Source organism: Tyto alba, unplaced genomic scaffold (genome assembly GCF_018691265.1).
Source record: "Tyto alba isolate M040663 unplaced genomic scaffold, T.alba_DEE_v4.0 Super-Scaffold_40, whole genome shotgun sequence".
In the NCBI taxonomy this organism is placed as follows: Eukaryota; Metazoa; Chordata; class Aves; order Strigiformes; family Tytonidae; genus Tyto; species Tyto alba.
The window spans coordinates 7190044-7213207 of NW_024881316.1; the positions used below are offsets into that span (position 1 = coordinate 7190044).

Sequence of the window (23164 nt, forward strand, 5' to 3'; positions counted from 1 at the left end):
TACAACTATAATAACATACCATTGTGCACTATCAGCTTAGCTTTTCAGAGCCACTCACTGTTGCTATCATTTAAGCTATAATACCAATTACTCACCTGGCAAAAGGAGGTGGCCATTCCTTACAGCTGACCCCTGTGTCATTGTTAGGGAATGGTTGGGAGAACAATATTACAACTTGATCCTGATCTAGTTGAAGATGTCCCTGCTCAGTGTACGGGACTGAACTAGGTGATCTTTAAAGGCCTCTTCCAACCCAAACTATGATATGGTTCTATGAGCTTACTTTCTCATCTTTCTGAAACTTGGGCAACAAATATGCAAAGCACTCTCAAAGTGAGGTATCTAGACCATACATTGAGTCCACAGTCATTATAAAGGTACAGTGTGAAAGCTCTCTGGCATTTAGTTTTAAGGCACACTGCTGCTGGCATGAACCTAAATCTTCAGTCACTTTGCCAAAGTATGCTATCAAGACTTTTCCTGTAGAGCTCAAGAGAAGAAAAGACAGGACAGGGTGATTTAAGTAGTTTGTAATTGAACTTTCTTTTGGAATTTCATTTGCATTTTTATTGGATAAAAAACAACAACAAAAAAACCCTTGTTACTTAAACCTAAGCATTTTTCTTCTGGGAAATTCAACATGTTTGTTGCAAAATGTGGAAGGCTGCTCTGAATGAGGTCAGAATGCTTTATAGGGGAGAGCAACAAAAATTTAACTAGCAAGATCATAACTATTCCTCCTGATAACTTCAGAAACGAACGCTGAAATGGACACACAAGAGTGAGGTGTGCTGTCAGCTTCATCAAGGCCTCACTCAGATAAGCCTTGGATTTTTAACTGCCACAGCCACCAGGGTGCTTTTATTGAACTCAACAATCATTATTTTCTAGAGTAGTAACAGTCAAAAATATATGGGCATGTTTTTGAAACCACTTCAAATCTGCATATGGAGTATTTATGCCAGACAAGAGTATACAGAACTGTAGACAGTCTACAATCTTGTCAATTAGCCTACATGAACTTATATATTTTATAACTGTGACTGAAACATAAACGATCACATTTTCTGCTTAAACCCACATAAAATTACTAAGAACAGCATAAGTGATTGCTGGATAGTGGACAGCCTTGCATAACTGAGGTGACCAGTTACATGTCTACATGCTACATCATTATGGGATTAATCAATGGCATTTCCCATGAATGAGTATTTCTATCTTTCAATAAAAGCATAGAGAGTTTATAAAACTCTGAGACCTACAGTAGTCCTTCAACCCTCTCCACAAAACAGCATTCACGAAGTTTAAAAGAAAAAGGCTGTGAGTACCAGTAGCTAAACAAACATGCACCTTCTAAGAACGACCTTCAGTAGCCACAGGGTGGCAGAACTATACTTCAAGATAATCTATACCTCCAGGACAGTGACCAGACTATTTCAAGGAGTCTTTTTTCCCCCCTCAACATAATTACAACAGCATAAAACACTTGCTGTGTGTTCAGCGGGTGCTTTCAACATCAGGAAAAAAAAAAACAAAAAGACAAAAAAAAACCCCTGTACTTAACAGTACGACCAACTGACAGTTCTGTAATGAGTATTAAAAAAAAAAAATAAAATCTAGTATGTAACTGGAGATCCTTTGTTAACATATACACTTCTAATTTAAAACATGCTTTGTACAAAGTTAAAATTTCCAGTCAAGTCAAGGACAGAACTGGGCATTCAGATTATTCCTTTGTTAGAGAGCTTCTGGGTTCTCAACTCTTTCTTGGGACAGAAAAAATAATCTGCCATTTAAATCAAACATTGAAGGACAGAATTCTGTTCTGAAGGAACAGGATTTGCCTTCCAGCCTGTTGTGACATAACTGCCTTACAACTACTTCTCCACTCTTCAATGTAAGAAACCAAAGATATTTGCAAATACCTTTCTGTGAAGAGGACATCAAAAGGTTTCTAGGAGCTTTAAGCAAATTGGGCAGGGAGTCATCCATCTTGATAATTAAACAGATTTGGACAAGGCTGAAAGGAAGATGAAGTGCAGGAAAGAAAATGGAAGAGGAAAAAAAAAAAAAGGTAAGAATCAAGCTGGTGATGAAAACCACCTAGGTGAGACGGCTGCAGTTGTTTCTTTATTTTCCTCTTTTGCAAATGAGGAGGGGAAACAGTGGAATCGTGCACAGTATTAAAATCTGATTAGTATCTGGGCAAAATACAGGAGAAAGGATGGATTTTTCTACAGCAGAGTCAGAGAAAGAGAAGCCAGAGGTCAGCTGGGAATAATTCTAATTGCTGGGCAAGAAGGCTGAATGCTCAGTTCAGGAGTGAAGACTGGGAAGGAACAGGGAAGACAGTCAAGGGCAGGGAAGATCCTGGACTAAAGCCTGCATGTAACACAAAAACATCAGACTTGGAAGAAAGCAATCAAAAGAATCAATGTCTGTTGAGGCCCATTCCATCTATATTTTAGAATAGAAATCAAGATCACCAAGTTTCACATGTTTTTGTGGAAAAGTATCTGCAGAACACTTGCCTTCACTTTCTGCTGACTGTGCTGGATTATAATGAATAATACCTGACAGTTTACCCAGGCAGCAGAGCTCAGTGCTAATGGTTCCAATTATGCTGCTGTTCCATGCAGTCAGTGCAGCTCTTCCAGACTTTTTTCTTTAGTTTATCTTTTAAAAACTGTTAAAAAGTGACATGCACATTAAGCTAAGAATGCTAGAAAAGGCAAAAAGCTAAGTGCTCCAATGCCCAAACTGAGGTTGCCTGTAATCATCTCACTACAAGAAAAGGCGTAAGTATTTCTAATTCTAACAGTACCTAACACATGAATGTCTGAGTTAAATTTAAAAAAAAAAAAAAAAAAAAAAAAAAAGAAAAATCAAAGAGAAATTCTTCTCACGTTACTTATTTTTCTGTTAACAATAACGTCAGTGAAGGGTAACAATATTAGGAAGACATACATGCTCCCCTTGGGCCCTTTTTCCACACTTAGATTATACTGAAACTTCTATAAGACTGGTTAATGCCATTCCAGCGTAAACTCTTGTATTACAGTGATTCCTGTATTGCTGTTGAGCTGCAAGCTGCTTTAAGTACAAAAGGAATTTTCACATGTAGCTTTTCTTCCTATTCACTTCTAATTGACTTACAAGTTTAAGTACGAGTGACAGGACCTTAAGTTAGCTAGGCCTCTTAAGTAGATCCATCTAATCTAGACCTTTTCCTTACATCAAACTCAGAGTGATTAAAACACTTCTATATTGAAAAGCCAGATTTGATTAAAATATCACAGAGTTTGAGTTTGAAAGAGAAAATCCAAACTAGTTAGATGACCAGAATAGATAAGGCTTACAGACAAATGTATTTCTGGCTGTTGTTTGTGGGTGAGAAGTGGGGGGAAAGATTGGAGAGGGCTGCCCATCTCCAAGTTTAGTTACACACTGCAATGATAAAAGCCATAAGCAGTAAAGTCAGCACAGTCATCTCAGCTTTTTGGGAATATCCTCTTTCAGTTAGAGCCTCATAGGCATCTGCTCCCTGCTCCCCTCAGTGGTCTCTTACAGTCTTGTTCCTTGCACTGAAAGTTTACAGCTCCTTGCTGCACTTCTCTTGTCCTGTCAGACCCATCTTTCAGGTGGAAGTTCTTACAGGATGATCAACTACCCCAAGGAAGTGTTGATCACTTCTGCCACCTTCCATCTACCCCACACACTAATCACATACTGTTTCTCCTGTGGTGGGAAGTTATTTAACTACCCTCCAACATTAAGTAGCAGAAAGAGTTTTTCTCCACCTTGTAGTAGACTACCCCAATTATTACTACTTACTAATACATTTTTGAAATCTACTTACTCCTACATTTTTGAAATATGATATATTTCAGAAAGACATAATCTGACAGGACATACAGGACAGACCAACACCTGACTTTGTTTCTTTCTAGGAGAAAGAAACAGCTGTGAGATTTTTGTAGAGGACTCTTCCAGGAGGAGTTATACGTACATGAACATACTGACACTGTCACAGTTAAACATGCAGCAGTAACTGTAAAGATGCTCCTGTATGTTGTAGTTCTATGCTTGTCTTTAAGAAGAAACCTGTAAAGTCTGATCAGAGAGAAGACAGATGGAAGAGGCATAAGTCATCTTCAATACTGCTTGCTGTGTAGCAGTTACTGCCTCACAAAATTGTGATCTAAGGCATGCAAAATCTGAATTTTAGAACTTGTACCACTACCTCTGCAGCAGTAACTTATTTTGACCTCCTTTCTTTAGGGCTCTTAGCCTACCTGAATTGTATTCTTTCTATTCCAAGCTTTCATTAAACCATCCAAAAGTTTCTTTCAGAAGCACTGTAAGCACCATGGTTACAGATTAACAAAGCATTTAGCCTGTGTCATTCTGGAAGGACACTGGTTTCCCTAGCTACAATCCCTCACTTGCTATCCGCTATCCCCATGACAGACAGTTTCTTCCAGCCCTTCATCTTGCTTTACACTGCCTTCTGCAGATCAAAAAAGCATCTATTTAGAAAAAATACAATTTCTATCATGTACACTATTTTATTAATGTAGCCCACTATTTCTTACATTCACTGCCTGCAACATGTTGACATGGTCACTGCTACCTCTGTAACCTTAACTAGATAAGACAGAAAAGAACACAAGTAAGTCTGATCTGGGATGGGGAAAGTAGCGTGGAAAAAAAATCAGAGGGTTTTTTTTGTACCCTATAGCCAATAATCTACTGAATCTTAGCTATATACACAGGACTGTACAAAGTTTTAACTGGACAAAGAAATCAAAATCAATTTAACCAAGACAGAAAACTTGTACTATATGAGCAGAAGGAAAATTGCTCTCGACTCAGGAGGGGCATCAAGGGACAGATTTACTAGGGAAAAATAACTGTGGCCTTCTCCCTACTCCCTGTCAGTATAACCTGCTATAGTGTGAGCTTCTGAAGTATTAATACAGTTGGGAATGATCCAGTTCCTACACCCTGTCAAGGGAAGCTGTGGTTCACAGATCTGCTGGGAACACAGAGAAAAACATTAGAACACCTGACCTCTCAGGTAGGAAAACAGCAGAACGCCCTGTCCAAGTTGACGGTAGAGTTAGCGGGTTCTTTTCTTCAAGGGATTCATCCAAAGCTTTTATTTAGGCTTTGCACAAGACATTTAGACTTCATACTAGTGTATTTTATTGAAACGGGAGACTTCTTGTTTTCTCTCATTCTCTGTTCAACATAAGTACCATTTCTAACACAGACTTTATTCTGTATGCCAGAGCAGCTACCTAGAAAATATTCTGAAACTGACCACTCTCATTAATACCCAGTGTCAATCCAGCAAATAAAAAATTCCTCTCAGAGCAGAAAGCAGATACCAGGTAGGGAGGGGAGGTGACAGGTAATACAGTTTAAAAAGACTCATTTTGAAGATGCATATGATGCATAGTGTGAGTCATGTTTTTGACAACATGATTTAAAGAAACTCACTTTAAGATAATACCTTGTACTAAAGTAAAAGATCACTCTAATTAAAATCTATCAATTAGGTTACTGGAGAGACATTTGAGTTCTTGTTTGCAAACAGCAGATTTCTGCGTGCTCTACTATTTTTCAGAGACAATCTGAGAATCAATACTTAAAATCCTTTGGCTACATACAGATTTCAAGACAGACTGTATGGTTCAATGGATTTTTTTTTTTGCAAAAACTTGTATAAATTCACAAATCAGATCTGACTATCATTAGCTGTTGACACATTTGGCAGTCAAAATGTTAGCAGTTGCAATCGCGAATAGAACTTATCTACACAAAGCAGATAAGCAGGCACTTCTTTATTCCAGCGCTGGGGAACACGGGGGATAGCTCCACCAAAGACGTGTTCACCGACAGGTACAAAGCACAACATATTTATACACTTTGCCAGCAGAGTCATGGTTACATAAGATCAACAAAATTCATAAAGTTTAAGTTGACCTTAATAATGATTGGCTTTCAGTTACCTCACCTTACCTATGCTCCTATTCTGCAGAAATCATTGGTCATCTTTACTGATTGATTTGAACAGAATGAGGGGAGGGTAACGATTAGCATATTCATGCTATTTCCTGGAAATAATTATCATATGCAAATGTCTCTAACGCACGCGTGGTTATGTTGGACGGGGATCCTCTGGTCGTCGTGGATAGTCTTCCTCACTGTGTCTGCTGATTGAACCCCATCCTTGCGCATGCGCGTTTCATCTTTAGCCGATGCTCATTTCTTCTTTGGCTGATCTTCCCAACAAAACCCGGTATCTTCTGGTACCTATTGTTTTGACTCAAGGTCCATAACCAGTACCCATTGTTTTAATTCAGGGTCCATAATGATTCTTCTAGTGTTCAAGGCACACGCCACACTAGCTACCTATTCCTAAGGGCATTAGTGTGCTTTATATTCTCATAGCTGCTATAACTCCATTTTAAAATCAAAATCATATTCTAAACTAAAATCAAAATAATATTCTAGGATTCAAGCTATGTTATTAAGGTAACTGTAACAAAAAGACAGACCAGAAACTGCCATCATCTGCTGTCATTTCTACACATTTCCATTACTGAGATGAGGTTATTGCTGAGAAGTACTCAGTGAGTGCAGAGATACTCTAACTGGAGAGCTCTAAACAGCTGTATTTTGTACCAGCTTTGCTTTTAACCTGACCAAACAAGAAAAAGTACACTCAAATCTCCCGTTTCCTTAACACTTGTGCACCAGCCTGTACATGAAATTCCTATTACAGCCCTGTCTTCAAAACACCAGCTCAACATTCTGGTCACAGCTCCCAGGACAGAAACAGGTATCCCTATCCCCATGACACCACATTCATCACTGGATTATGGACACCTATTCTTACTCACTTTCCTTCTGACCTAAAGTGTGCATTCTTTGTGGGACAATAAACTACAACAGCAGGAGGGAATCGAGAACAATTCCATGCATACCTTTAGTCTGATAGTTGTTTTACTCTTTGTAGGAGGTGAGAGGAACAGCTGCGAATACCTATCACAACAAGGACAACTGAACTCATATCCATTATTAGGCAAGTGATGCATCAACAGTTCTTAGATTATTAAAAAAAGAAAAAAAAAAAAAGCAAAATGCTTCTTTTGTGAAATGCCTTGTTGCTTTATTTCATAAGGGCATTGTGAACGTAGGTGCCTATGAAAGACTTTGTAAAGCTACAGTTAAGTGCTTACTTCCATAAGTGAGGAATTTTAAACACATATGCCTTTGACATTTTTTCTATCAGCTGAACTGACATCCTGTTCTTCCCTTCATATACATGCAAATAACTTGGGGCTTGTTGAGAATCTTTGTTCTTAAGCATCTATCACTACTCAGACATTAAGCTGGAACACTCAGCAAGTCTCTCAGGTTTGTGAATACTGCTCCTAGAACCAAACATAAGATGATTTGTGAAGACAGTCCTAAATGCCTAACTCAGGCTTGTGAATTGTATGCCAATCACCAGAAGCTCACTACATTTGGGAAAGCTAAACAGTGCCAAGCGTAATTCCTTGTACACAGCTAGAACTCAGATTTTGCCAAGGCAACATCTGTATACGTGATAATATATATATAAAAAAAAAAGCTCTAAGAGCACTTCTATCTAAAATAACATATATTTTTTTAAAATTATAAGGACAATAATTATCTTGTTAAAAATCACTAAATGTTACAAATAGCAACTTGTACTTCAAGTTAAAACATTGCTTCTTCTATAACTTAATGGGCACAAGTTAACACACATGAAATTCCTTCCGAATACAAGAAAATACTTTTTACTGTGAAGATGGCTAAACATCAGAACAGATTGCCCACAGAAGTTGTGGAGCCTCCATTCTTGCAGATATTCAACACCCCTCTGAGCAGAGTCCTGAACAACCTGCTCTAGCTGACCCTGCCTGAATAAAGGGGGGGTTGACTAAATGATCTCATGAGGTCACTTCCAACCTAGACAATTCTGTGCTTTCTATGGTACAGCTGAGAAGACTATGAATATACTGTATGCACGCAAGAGCATATTAGCCCCACGTCCTATTTATTCCACAGTCCAATCTTGAAGATATTTTCTCTCTTAAAAGGAAACTTAAGGAATAAAAAGTGGAAATCCTGTCAAAACCATAGTGAATACACACACCCCCACATCTCTCTTCAAGTGTCCTGGTGCAGCACATTTACGAGTTGCAGTCTTTCCCTTTACTGGAACAGCCTAAGAATCCTTTAACTCCTGGCTTGAATTAATACCAATCCAAAGCAAACGTATTTAACACAAAAAACCTTATTTTGTCCTAAGTACTTTTTTTTTTTTCTTTCTTTTGAAGGATAAGAAAATGCAGTAGCAATTCTGGTGCAACTGCCATTTATATGAAGTTTGATGGTTATTTCACTTAATAAACAAAATCATGCTTTGTAAGCAATGCATGCACGGACTGATTTTTTTTTTTTTTTAATTAAGCTCAATTAAGACTTAAATTCAGTTGACAATATACATAATTTTACTGTCATTTTAGACCCCCTACAGTAACTAAGACATCTCCCTAGGGAGATGAGAGGTATAACACAAGACACACAGGACACCCAGTCTCTTCTGGATCAGTATCTCAAATGGCACTAGACATCCATTATTTCAGAGAGTAAGTTGAGCCCTGAATGACTCCTGAGAAAAAGCAAAAGAATTTATTTTATGTAACTTAAGTTTCAGAGAGGGTGTTTTCAATAAGTTTTCTGATAGGTGTTCATCACTCAAAAGAACTTCAAACCATTAAAAGCACCTTGCGTAAATGCCCAAAAATCACAAAAAAATTTGCTTTTAAATACAATGTTTTCAAGAGTCAAACATAATGGGAACAAATCAGAATATTTCAGAAATAAGCCACAATAAGAAGCTTTCTCGAAAGAGAATTCTGCTAAGTATGATGTCTGGGAAAGCCACAGCAAAACTGAGTATTCTAAATTAAAAAAAAAAATAAAATCTGAGAATCCATTAACTTACATAAAATATATCATATCTTTGCTATTTTTAAGTTCATCAATAATTTGATCAAGGTCTTCAATGAGAATGAGACTAAATTCATAGTTTAACAGCCTAGATTTCTGTGGATCTTTTTATTCCAATGTTTCATAGCTTGCTAGTAGAAATGCTGCTGCATATTTGAAAAAAAAAAAAAAAGTGAAATATTAATGTTAGATCACTCCCTACAGATGCATCTAGGCAAATTATGAAATGCCTACCTATTGGTAAGCAGTTCTCCAGAGGTATAAGCCATCCCACTAGAGAAGAAAGAAGAAATTCAATTTTTAAATAATCAACCACTCATTTTAATGATCTTGCAATAAAAAGAAGTGAGCTCCTTACACAGTAGGAGGTAATTTATTAAACTTCTCCCTGATACGATACCTAGGATTTCAGCATGGAACAATCTTTGGGTTTGGATGGGAAGAATTGGAAAAGGCAGTCAAGCAACAAGCAAGCTGCAGGTGGGCAAAGTGAGGATAGGAGCAGTCCCTGGTGAAGACGTACTTCACTCAGCACCAAACCAGTGGTGTTGAACAAAACTAACTGAGCCTGCAGTTGCATCTTCCTGTAGGTATTCAAGACGTGATTCAGAGAGGCAATGGTGGACACCTCTGTGAAAACCACACTGCCAGGCAGAGAAGGAATTCAAAAACAAAGGAAACCATGCATTACAAACAGGACAACAGTGGACTATTACTGTTATTATCACATCCCAGAAAACAGAGAAGATTTTTCCTGTATATGATAACACCAAAACTGTACAAAAGTGCCCTGACGAGATTTCTTCCCCCAGATCTTTTCTCCATGGACACATTTAAGGCCAAAACAGTTCCTTCATACCTAAAAATGTTATTGAAGTTCTTGGAGAAGTCAAAGCTCTGACTCAATTTGAAAGAACCACAATCTTTTTCGCAGTTCAGAGCACAGAGTTGGCATACTTGCATTACACAGGTTTTGGATTTTTTCATTTAGATGTTGGCTGGTTGGGTTCTTTTGATAGTAGAAAAGAACTTACATCAAACAACTCATTTGTCTAGATCTAATGCTGTTAATTGCTTTAACTGTGCACTTTATCTACAAGATCCCATGTTAGCATTTTTAATTATTTAAAACACATTAAATATTTCTGGCATCAGCATGATCAGAGATTAGCTTCTTGATAATCATTCTTGTTTCAGTGTAAAGCATTTGCTTCCAGCTGCTATGAACTTTTAAACAAGCAAGAGCAATGTTTGCTGACATAAAAGGGACAATCTACTTCATAAAGGCATGATGACCAAATTAAACTGCATATGCCCAACAAAACAATACTATTTTATGCTAGACACTTCATATGGTTTAATAAAGTTAACTTGCCTAAGAGGAGTCTGAGTTACTGTATTTTACTGTATTATTTTGATTTCTACACCATATCACTACAGTAAGCTTTTCTTTTACTTCATTTACTTTTTTATTAGTTTAGATTCCCAGCATCTAACCCACATGGAAGCTACCTGTGTTGCGTCTACATTTGGTCCACGGCAAATAGTAAAACTTAAATGTATCATTGCTAGCACATCTCCAGAAAAATCAACGGAACAGCATCACCACTAAAAGTAACCAACCTTCTAAATCAAAATTCAACACAGACTGATTTAGGAAAGAAAATGTTAACTCATTCTTTACCACTAGAGAAAAGTTTTCTTGAAAATATAAGCAGCGATAAGAAAATAAACACATTTTAAGGTAAGGAAAAACCAAAATAAAGCAGTCGTAGTTTCCTTCCCCATTACCAAATGTATCTCTTGGAATCAAACTGCACCCGAAGCTTTCAACTCAAAGAATAAAGTCTATAGGTGGGAAGGTTACTGAGAGAAGCTTGAAAACATAATCTAACACCTGACAACTTCTAATAGAAAGAGTCTGAATTTATTTAATTACTGTTGTCTGGAAACTGAATTCCAGTGTTTGAATGCTTGAAGCTAACAATGCTAAAATTAAAAGCCATTGAATGATACAAAAAAATGGAAGCTATTCATCAATGTCTTGAACTGGGAACAGAGACAAAAGCCCAAAGATTCTGACTAGCATAAAGATGGCCTGAAGTGCCCACCCATCCCTCCAGTGACTAAGCCTAAAGATACTGCAGATAGATCCAAGGACTAAGAGGATAATTAAATGGTGCTTGATTTCTCTCTTTACCAAATGGCACACACAAAAACCTGGACTTGAGTCAGAGAATTTGCAGGGGACAGACTGCTCCTCACCTTGCCAATGAACTGAGCAGTTGTGTTGTACATGATCCAGCACTCTAAGCACAGACTGACTATTTCTTTTCCATCTTTGGACAGTAACATACTGAATGCAGCCAAGAAGTGCAGGACTGCACCCAGATGACCCACATCACTATAACCAAACGAAAGGTTGACTTCAAGCTTTGGCCAGGTTCATTCATTTACCTGGCAGCGCTGCGGTCACCCCTATCTAATCAGAAGACACTTGTTCTCTAATAAATAAATAAATAATGCAAAAATAGGTTTGAAAGATCTCTCTCTACCTTACAGCACTTCAGTTCTTCGGTCTAACAGTGTTGCCAGTCAGTGAGCAGACAAAGCTCTTGCATCACCACTATGACTAGCTTTGCAGCATGCTCCTACGCAACTCTCGATTATATTTGATAAACAAATGCAAGCTCTTGTGATAAATAACAGAAGAATTTTGCTTTTGCTAAAAGTAAATAAACAATTACTTTTATTGAGTTAGGCTAAAGGTGTTGTTAAATTAGTATTGTTAAAATTATAAAAGTTAAGCAAGCCTTTTGTTTTTGATCACAAATCAGGCATATGGTTGGGCATTGTGTAGAATTGGGCAAGGAAGAGGATGGGGGGGTGGTCTGTGGTTAGGTATCAGGTAAAGGGGAACCTGGATGCGGGGGGCTGGGAAAGAATGGAAGCCAGCAGAAAAGGAAGGGAAGAACTGAGGAAGAGGAACCTGGACTTCGCAGCTGCCCAACCCCCCCCCAAGCCCCTCAACCTCCCTCCCCCAAGGGCAGTGGAAAAGTACTGAGAGACACAGCCTCAGAGAAACAAAGAAAAAGGAGCTGTGCAGGTGTAAAGAGGAGAAAACCCGCCATTTTCGCTTAACCAATGAAATCTCCTGGTTGCTCTATAAGAAGCAGCCCCTGCTGTGGCAGGGTGCGCCCAGCGCTGTATTCTTTGCTCCACTGACTTTGTCCCCAAATAAAACATTTTTTTTTTTTTTATACGTGAGCTTGTTTCTCACACCTCTTTACTTATACTGATTCCGAGATAACCAAACAAAGGCTCTTCCCATCCACTTCCAGGAGAGAAAGAGCACAGACTACAGATTAACTAGAACCAAAATCTATTTGAATTTAAGTATTTATGAAATTCCTTCAGTAAGCACTACTGACAATACAGATCTCAGTGATGACTCTGAATTCAATGCAGCAGTACTGCTGAGACTCGAATATTTCCCCAATTCACCATTACGTAAGTGTGGTCTTTGAGGTCTGTTTTTCACAGACAGAGAATAAAATTTCTGAGTCTGGATTGGAATTTACCAATCTGCAATTCCTAAAGGATCACAACCACACCTGCGTTCAACACAGCCCAATGAAGAGGCTTGCAGAGACATCCAGGTAGTTTCTCAGCACCTTACCCACACGAAACACTGTATGAACAATACTGCTCCTAGGGGCTTTGCTACTTTGTTCAGAGCTCAGTCAGTACCTCTACACAGCACAGTCAACTTGTATGTCTTAATGATATGTTTATATGGAAGGTTTCATCCCTTCTGTAAAACATTATATTTCTTTTTCCTACCATCCCAGTAACAAAAACATTTGGTCTATGGTTACAATTTTCCAGACTACTTGATTCCGGTGGAACCCCACAACCAAGAGATTCTCTGGGAAGACCCCAAGATTACTTAAAACATGTTTCTGCTCCACATAGGGAATAACAAAGAAAAAGATACAGCTTTAGGCATGATTTTTATTATCACTTCATCAGCTCCGTTTCAAGTCTGAGCCTACCCTTATCTTTTAAGGCTAGAGACTTTACCTGGGGCATGGGTGTGGTTGTATGAAAACGACAAAGAAGTTGAAAATAAGTCAGTGTGAGTTATCAGCTATTAAGATACTCTGACTTAACTCAGAAAAACTAAGTATCAAAGTAAAGTAAAAATGGAATATCGATTATAGTATTTGGTGTCATTTAACAACTGATAGTTAAAAAACCCCTCACTAATCCGTCCCTTCATCTGCACAACTGTAAATATTCTGCACATTTGAATATTGTCTACCTATCATCTTGTACAGTAATGTTAGACTGAAAAATGCCAAGAACACAAAATAATAAGTAAAATATTTTTAATGTAGTAGGTAGTAATCTAATTAATTTAAATCCTAAAATAAGAGCTTTCCTTGTACGGAAAGTTTTATTAGGGGAAAGGAGTCTTTGCTTTAGCTAACTGCAACATTGTGACTGCAAGATTGTAACACTCAGAAACAAGTAGGAAATGTTTGTGGAAATACCTTAGGGAGATTCAAAAGACTTCTAGCAGTACTGAATGCAGTAGTTGGAGAAGATTTTCACCTCTCTATGAAGCTAGAGTCAGTTAAAATCATTGCCTTTGGTTTCCTGAGATCTTCTAAAGACTGAAAACAAAAGAATATGAAATGTTACTGAAATTTGTCCCAGGTTTGCAAACAATGGTTTTCAGTATTTGAAAATAACTTGCTGCTTTTGTAAACCATGAATAACAGCTCATCTTTTATTTGTTTTCAGTTTCTCACAGAGCCAGTTTGTTATGATTGCTCTCTCCTACACAAAAGCTGGTCAGGATTTCCAAACACTCTTCTGTTTGTTTATGGAAAGCTGCAATAAAAACATTTGCTTACTCTAATTCAGTGCAAGAATGTGGTAAATAAAAACACTAATTTAACACCTTTTACCCCCTAATGTATGAAAGAAAACTAAGCACTTGCAGATGACATATCTTTCTCTAGTCTGCACATATCCACTACAGGGCAAAGCAACTGGTTGCTCTTCTTTCAAGATAGAAGAGGTCCAAGTTCAGTAACAATGCTGGCTTTTGTACTTCCTTCTCTTGCTTGACCTGGCTTAAGAGCACAGAGAGACTTCTGTAGAGTTGCTTTGAATTTTTAGTGGGGTTTTGTTTATTTTGATTTTTTTTTTTTCTTAAAGCTTTAAGAGGCATGCTGGTGATTCAGTCAACAGTACACCTCCACAAACAGCAATGCCAGCAAAACACGAGTGCAATAAACTGCAGCAGAAGGCCAGAGGGAACATGAATACCTCAAGCCAGTATTGCTGCAGAACATCTTGTATCAAACCATGATAGAAAGGCAAGGAGAGGCTAATCCACAACTGTTACTCAGTTATCATCCATCTATCCAGACAAGGTGCATAAGGGATTGTAAATCCATAAGATTGAATGTTCTGATAAAGTCTGCTCCTTCTGACAGTTTTCAAACATGTGTATCATACAGACAAACAGAAGGAAAATATGTTCTCCGTCCAGATTATGGAGAGGCTTTTTTTTTTTTTTTTTCCTTCAAATAGAAGGTACTGAATTTACAGCTCAATATTTTGTTCAACTATTCACCATTCCCTTTAGTCTGAGACAACTTTTCCTTATTTGGTGAAAAGGCTTTGTTTCAAGGAAAGAATCCTAAAAAGAAGATCTTAAATAATTTTTAATCTTTGATCTCTAAATAGGATCAGAAATAGAATTAGGGAAGGAACAGACAAGTGTTTAGACTTGTGTCCTCTTCAGGTCTAAGCAAAAGAAACACTTCCGCTTTAAATCCTTGTCCTTTCTTTCTCCTTCCCAGACTATATCAACTGGTTCAGAAAAAAAAAAAAAAAACACAACACAACACACACAAACAACTAAAACAACAACAAAAGCCTACCCTTCACCTCTCTCATATCTTTAGATCACCATAGCTATACTACCTTTTTTTTTTTTTTTCCCCTCTCCTTGTAAGTATCCAGAGCTTGGTCTGGTTTGCTATGGGCTACTTGGTAATCACAGAAACTAAAGATACAGCCTAAAAATATTCATTCCTTGGGTTTCCAACAACAATTTTGAATATTCACAGTACACAGACCAGTGACAGAACAAAATGTAGAAACATAATGTGTAATTCCCTGAAGCAATCTATGCCACTGAAGATGCTTCCACTCCTCTTCCCCTGTATGCCCCGTGCTCTGCCACAGATTTCTCCAGAGCACAGGCAACACTTGCACTGCCACCATCCCACTGGCATTACAGTACAAACCCAAACTGACACCCCACGACAGTGCCTGCAACCAGCTGAGCTGAAGGCACATGCTCTACTCCACCAGTTCTGCTACGTGACCAAAAGGAAGCAGTAAAGCTAGAGGTATTTATGTCTTAAACTACCACAAATCACAATTGACGAGGCTCAGTTATTAGAACCTTTATTTTCTTCACTTATCCAGCAACACCACTAAGAATCAATATAAGTCCATAGTGCAAGGGTTACTTCTAATTAGTAAAGACAGTCAATTCAAATGGCCTGTCTAGCAGATTTCCTCCCTTTAAGGTAGCTTAGCGTTGCACTATGCCAGATTTGGAATCCTGTGGAAATGTGAACAGCTGCAAGAAGTATAAACTACACTAGTTTTATACATGGCTTGTTCTCATCTTCAGTAAGTCTCTTCTGTCATTTGCATCCAAAGATGTAAAGAATGGAATCTGACTCCATAAAGTGTCTAACATAATGGACCTGATTAAAAGGTCTAAAAAGAAACCAAACAATCTTAATAAAATAAAATTTAAAAATCATTAAAATAAATAAATCAAATGGCATGCTGCAAACTGAGTATGTACTTGAGGGTCCAGTCACACTGGTACAAGAGAACTTCATGAATTAGGCAGCCAGCCCTGGCTACAGAAACATTTTGGAGTTTGACTTGCTCTCCATAAAGGTGAATTCCTACCTCTCTGTCCTACGTCCATTCATAGTCAGCCTCCCTGGGTAAGCAAGCAAAGCACATCCAGTCCTCTTATTTACATTTCAGCAACTTCTATGGTTTTGCACTTCCGTGATTCTGTTTGGAGGATGGAGCACATACACAAAAAGTAAATGCATGAGATTTCATAGTCCTATTGCATCATTCAGTTCCCTATGCACTTTCCCAACAAGCAAATACAGCACCGGCATTTGTATGCAGAAGTCACCACAGACATGCAGAGTGTATTTTAATGTAACCTCACTGAGGATGAGAAACTCAGCACAGCAGGGTTACAGCACACTCTCCAGTGTACTCAGCTGTCCTGATGCACTAAGACCCTGCCAGAAAGGAGTTCTGTTCTCTTCCTGTTTGACTGAGTTTTCTACTAAAGAGAAAAGGACAAATGAAAAGAAAGGAAGATCAGCTGAGGAATATGCCAAACCCACAAAACAGGTACTGTCATCCCTACTAAATAAGTTCCACACTTCAGCCTTCAGCTCTTGAGATCTCTATTTTTATTTCCACAGTTTGCTGAAGTCAAAGTCCCAGTTCTGTTCTGAAAACATCATCTCAGTTTTTTTTTTGTTGTTGTTGTTTTATGCAACTAAAATAAAGGTCACTGACTGCAAGGGGGCTTTCAAAACTAAGTATAACACAGACACAGAAGATGTATCCCCTCAAAGGGAGAACCTTTTGATGGTCTACTATTGCTTTAAAAGCATCATTTTTAAATTTGTATTAGATTAGGAAAAAATATTATTCAAAGCTACTCTCTTCTTATAAATGTAGCCATTGGAGAAAATATTAATACCAATTTTAGAGAATTTCAAAAATAAACCTGGAAAGAGTACATTCCACATATCTTGATGACATTTCTTCAGCCACAGTTTTTATCTGTTCTGTCTTGATAAACCAGATAGAGTCTCAGATTAGCTTATAAAGGGCAGTAGCCCTTTTACTCTATTTAACCTGAAGTGAAACCTGATGGAAAATGTTTCAGACATAATAAGGCCATTAGCTTGCTCATGTCCATTTCAAAAATCTGTTATTAATCTAAACTTAACCAATCATTAAAAAATAAATAAATAAATAATAACCCAAACCCATACAGGACAGAAATAAAGTCTTATCAACACTGCAGAAATAGACCTCAATCACTCTTAGATATTATACCTTCAAAACAAACCCCTCCCCCATTACCTAAACTAGTGATGTTGAGAATTTTTTTCAAGTGTATTCTTACTGAAGAGTAGAATGAAAGGCTATTTTGGAGGCACAAAGGGTTAGGAAATTTGAAGATGTTAAAGGTTAGACTAGAAGGGGCAAAAATACACATACACGTTTTTAAGATACATCCAGAGTAAACCCGGCAGTCAGGGAAAACAGAACAATAAATTAGGCTGCAACATCACATCTTCTACACTGTCAAAAACCACCACTATAGATATCAATCCTGTCAGGAAAAATAAAGACAGATGGTTGCAGAAAAAGACACTCTTCAGAACAACCATAACCTTTAAATACTGATGAACCAAAATATTTACAATATTTATCCCCCTCTACATCTCATTCTCTACAATTAAAGTTGTAAATTGCTGCAGCATATTGCTACAGAAATTTTGGCAGAACATATTCTCAATTTACATAATTGTTCAGAGTAGTCACCTAACACAGAGAAAAATCATACATTCTCAAGTATTATTGATGTTCTGAAGCCTCTGATTATTTTTACTCATAACTGCTCAGAGATTTTGTTGCTTTCTCATCACTGAGACATCTCTGACTGCTGATACCAAAGTCAATAGCTGCAAACTGGCACGAGTGTGAATGGAATTTACACAGCATCCACTACTGGATGCCACTTTTTGGAATGACATCTTTCATTTCTCAAGCCAACAGAGGTGTATTGTGAAGAGTTAGCAACGTATGTAGGTGTATCAAGACGCATCAGTACTACCCCAGTTCCCACAGGGCATCTGCCCTTTGATTGACTTGCTGTCCACTGACAGCACGGAGCACAAAAGGTGTCCTAACTCAGCTACCTCGTGTGTGCAAACCTTCTTCCCAAGAAAGGAAGCCAAATACTGCTGATCCACAGGAAATCTGGTAAGTGACTTCAATGTCAAATCTTAGCAATATCCAAGTTTTTCCATAGGTAAAAGTGCAACTAAAATACAAATCTGATAAAATCTTCCAATCCCACTCTTGGCCAGGTTACTCAGCAGTCAGTGGCACAAAGCTCCTCCATGCATGCTGGAAATCTCAAAGACTGTGGCCTAGGACACAGACTTGCACCTGCCCAGAACATGCTACAGCTCCTTTCTGGCCTACATTAGTTATTTTCTTTTCTATAAGTGACAGGCAGGGTGGGCAGGGTGGCTGGTCCACATGGGAACAGCCAGAACCGGGAGTTTCAGAGCTCCCAGGTTAAACTGCCCGACTCCAAAAACACTGCTTCATTTTATTCTCTTGAAACTACCTCCCAGAGTTGCCTCTGGTCCCTGGAATTTCTTCACAGACTCAGCAGAAATGCCCCTCAAAAAATTCTCTCCTAAGCATGATTCTTCCCAAATTGAAGGTCTGAACTGTTTAAAGCCCAAAATCCCACCCATGAGCCAACATTTTAAAAAATGAATTAATTTTAAAATTGTTTAAAAAAACACTGTGAAAAGTATCTGTTCTTTACTAATTTTCAGTAATCAGAATTTGATAGTAAAATTTTAAAAGTCCCTTTGAAATCAAGTTAGTAAAAGTCTGTAAAATAAAAGCATCGCATCTACAATCACATACTCTTGCAAATGAATAAGCATATAGAATGACAGAAGCAACATCAGACCTCATTTTATCTCGTAAGTGGTCAAAAGGCCATCTAAATCAGAACACAAAAAAGTGGAGATTTAGAAATCGCTATGTTAAGGATCCTACATCTTTCACTACTGAGTATAATTATCATATAATTCAAGATATTGGGGGGATATACCACCACAACCAGTTAGTAATTTTTGTGGGGAATAAATAAATAAAAAATTAAAAATTAAAAATCAGGGTTTTAAAAATGTAATAATTTGTTAGGAGCATATCTGTTATTTTCAGACTTTTGGCACTCTTCCTCTATCTCCAAAGAAATGAGAACAAAAATTCAAACATGAGATTCCTCCCCCCCCCCCCCACAATCAGTTCTGAAGTAATTGAAGTTCTCAGAGCAGAGAACACACTGGCAAGTGCCATATGAAAGTCCTAGATGGATGAGTAATAGGAATGATAATTTCTTTACACCAGAAAAAAATAAAATGAGACAACTATGCAGTTACTGAAGGTGAGCATAATTATAGTGGATAATATTTATGTTTGGCTGGTTTCTCTTGATAAGTCAACTGTTCTCGCCTGAGTGTTTAAATTAATTTTTTTTCCCCACTTAATCCAATTCCCATTTCTAGTCCAATTTATAATCATCACTTCCCCATGCTAGCGTAGCATTAAATTACTCTCATTCTTGGCCATTCCAGTCAGCAGAGTCAATCAAAAACACCACAGCAGTGCCACAGATTTCATGTTGAATACATTCCTTTTTACTGTATTGTAGAAGCTGATCAGTGTCAGAAGCTGCATTATATCAATTTCTGATTTTTCAGACAGAAGCAACACATCCTGAATCAAAAATGGAGATGTTAAAACCCATCATTTTTCTTAATGAACACTGAGTTTTCTCTGGCCAAATCCCACTCACTTTACTTTGCAAATACCCACTGAAGAAAAGGCTCACACAAGCCTAACTTTCCATCTGCTACCAATGTTTCAACTCTACTTCTCCTTACTGAAAACTGCAAATTTATTGCTCCCCTTAATACAAAGGGATTGATCAAAGAGGAGAAAAAAAAAAAAAAACAAAAAAAACCCTCAAACCAAAACAAACAAAACTACCTGCCCTGATGTTACTCAAATTTCTTTGTGTGTTCAAATTCAAATCCTGAGCCAAATTCACTTATACATTTAGCAATATGCAGACTTTTTAATAGGAGTTGTCACCTCAAACACAGCTGTTCATGTCCTTCTTACAGAGAAGACAGAATCAAATGAGATTACAGCTCAGCTAGAAGATCCCAGGGAATCTTGAGTTTGTTGTCCGAGGCAAGATTCTGCACTGTCTGTTCAGGGCCAACCTGAAGTTCAATCACTTCCACACTTGCTTTCAAAAATACATCTCCAGAAATTTGATTTCTGCATAGTCATCTTTACTTTTAGAATATCACATGGTTTTCTAACAGTAAAGACAATGATTAATCTCATATTCTGTATGGTTCACGTAACATGCTGATCTATAAAGTGTTAAACAAACAACACCTCAATTTCCATATTAAAATTCCCTTCCCTAAAAGCACTTGCTCTTGCTTGGAATTCAATGCAAAATATACCTGCAAATCTAACTGGATGGTTTCTGAAGAAACCCCAAGGCGACTTCTTCCCCCCTTTCAATATTAGAAGCACTATTTTCCCCACACCTGCCAACTCAGTAGCTGCCCAAATGCACATTCTCGCCATGTACAGGAAGTAACAGGGACTTCTGTTGCTCCTATGCACAATGAAGCACAATGATATTTTTTATAAACACTGTAAGCACCTCAAGAAAAAAATATTTATGTATAAGAGGCATTAATTGGTACGACTGCATTATTTTTAGTGTCTTACTAAAGCAGGAGCTTATTATCCCCTAAGAGTTTCTCAGAGTACCCATAACTAGCTTAATATTTTGTATATAACAATTCCAAAGTGCTTTACAGATACTATCAAATTACTCACAAACTGAAGACAAAAGATGACAGGAGTTTTTCTGAAATACTTTCAAAGTTAAGTAAAAATTTCTCTCTAATCCTCTATAAACTTGAACAAAACAAAGAGATCCGAGTGGCTCTAGTAGGTTTTTAAACTTCTGCGATAACTATATTGTTGGTTCAGCACGTCGCTGGATTTCTGTAGGATCTAGTTAAACAGCAAACTTGGTTATCGGGTAGAAACTCTAAACAATTGCTGGACTCCCCTTAGAGGCCTTGCCCCTTCCAACGAACCGCTTCATGCGGGCAGAGCCCAGAATCAACAGGAGTTGGCAAGGCTTCAGTAATTCTTTACCCTCTGTGCTACAGTTAACAGGACTGTGGCCTCTGGGTCTACTCTTGGTCTTGTCGTGAGTGAATGACTGCCGTTATTAACACTGACGCAAATAAGACAAACCCAGACTTGCTTCAGAAACATTTATAATATATCCTCCTATCCCTACAAAACCAGACAAATTTATAACAAGCTTAAAAAAAATTTACTCGTGCTATTTGCTAAGATCAACATCTGCAGTTTATCTCACCGTGCTAAGTTTTAAACTGTAGCTCCGTTTCTTTCCCTTTTTATTGTGGTGTACGGTGCCAAGTATACTGCTTCCTTGTGTTTGCGTGTAACGGTTATGTTTATATCAACTGTCAGTCAGGCGCTGCCAGAGACTGTACAGACAAGCCAGCTTCACTCCGCAGGCTGAATTCACCCTCCCTCGATGCTCTGGGAGACTCGCAGCAACGAGTCACCTGCAACCCGCAGCACGGCAGGAACCCGCGTTGTTTTGGCAGAATTGCTCCAGACTGACTAAAGAGGAAATTTAGCCCTGAGAAGCAAACCTTTCCCCACTCTGGAGCTAGGTATTTAACCACCGGAGCAGTACCTTTTAAATTCCACGGGCTGCAAATTTAATCTTCCAGCGATCAAGGTGCCTGGCTCCTTTCTAGCTGGCAGCTCTCTTGTATTTAAACGCTGGAGAGGCGCAAAAGCTTGGTTTTGTCACTCAAACGAGCGGCTCCGAGTCAGGATCCACGAAGGGAAGCGCTCCTCCTAAGTAAGGAGACGCATTTCAGCGCCCGTTCCGAGGCGGCAGAGCCATGTTCTGAGAAACCCGCCACAAACCGAGCACCTGGAGCACCGGCCCCGCACAACCCCGGCGGGAACGGGACTCACCGCGTCTCGCAGCCGCTCCCGGGGGCTCCGGTTCGCCCTGGGCTCCCTCCCCGGCCCCCCGCCGCCGGAGCGACACCGAGCCGAGGGCCGGCGGGACCGCCGGGCGCCAGCCGTTACCCGGGGACGCCCCAACGGTCGGGGCTGCCGTTTAGAACCGTCTCCCTGGCGACGAGGACACTCACACACCGACCCCCCCACACACACACACACCACACCCCCCCACCCCGCCTGCCCCTCAGGCAGCGGTACGGAGGGACCGGGGCAGCGGGGCGAGGCAGGACCTCCGCCGGCCGCCCCGCTGAGGTAACGGCGGCGGCACCGCAACCACCTCGGGCCCGGGCGCTCGCTCACCTCGCGGCAGGTGCCGGGGCCGGCGCCACCCTCACCGCCCCGCTCCGACGGGCGGGCGGGCGGGCGGGCTACCGGGAGCCGCAGAGAAAGAAGCTCCCGCGCCGCAGCCCCGCCGTCCCGGCTGATGCGGCTCCGGTGCCGGAGCAGGAGGAGCTTGCCCCGCCCCGCCCAGTGCGCAGCGGCGGCCCGGCGCGGCAGGGCCGCACCTGCCGGTGGAGGGGCCGGGCCTGGGCCGCCGGAGCCTGGCGCCGGTTCTCGGTCACCCCCGGGGCTTGGCGAGGGCCGCTGGCCTTCGCAGTGATCCCGGGAGGCGGCGGCCGCCCGGCAGCGCCGCAGGCTTCCCGCCCGCCGGGGCCGCGGCCCTGCGGGAGGGCTGGAGCGGAGAAGGCCCCGGGCAAGCCCCTGGAGTAGGGAGAAGTTTGTGGGCAGAGCACCTGAGAGGCGGGATCGCCGCAGGAGGGTTGTCACACCCCGGGGGGGGGGGGGGGGTGCGGTTCGGGAAAGAGGATTTAAGGGCAAGAAATACGGCTGGAAAGGGAGAGGTGTCCAGAAGGGCAGGCCCACTGCAGCGCCAGGGCCTGAGCGCTACATCCTAGGATATTAAAAGCATCAGTGCTTTATTATCCTCTTAAGGATTTTGATGGGGCTTTTAAAAAAACCCGATTGCAAGAGTGACGAGGGACACCTCTCTGAAGATAAACCTGCTGCCCACGAGCACGCGGCACCGGTGTATTTTTCC

At 39.8% G+C, this 23164-nt stretch overlaps 1 protein-coding gene across 30 annotated transcripts in view; it reads right to left on the reverse strand.

Moving 5' to 3' along the window:
- The window catches only part of KLHL32 (kelch like family member 32), a 152445-nt gene extending 129569 nt beyond the window's left edge, over positions 1-22876 (reverse strand). For 13 of the 30 annotated variants that reach the window (XR_006166375.1, XR_006166374.1, XR_006166376.1 and 10 more), the window contains exons 1-5: positions 22426-22876; positions 21785-21951; positions 16069-16179; positions 13611-13733; positions 1926-1992 (exon numbers count right to left, since the gene is read on the reverse strand). The gene's annotated coding sequence lies outside the window, so the exon portion shown is untranslated. The other 17 variants (XM_042802935.1, XM_042802928.1, XM_042802936.1 and 14 more) reach the window with 14 other exon arrangements.
- Positions 22877-23164: the final 288 nt, after the last annotated feature.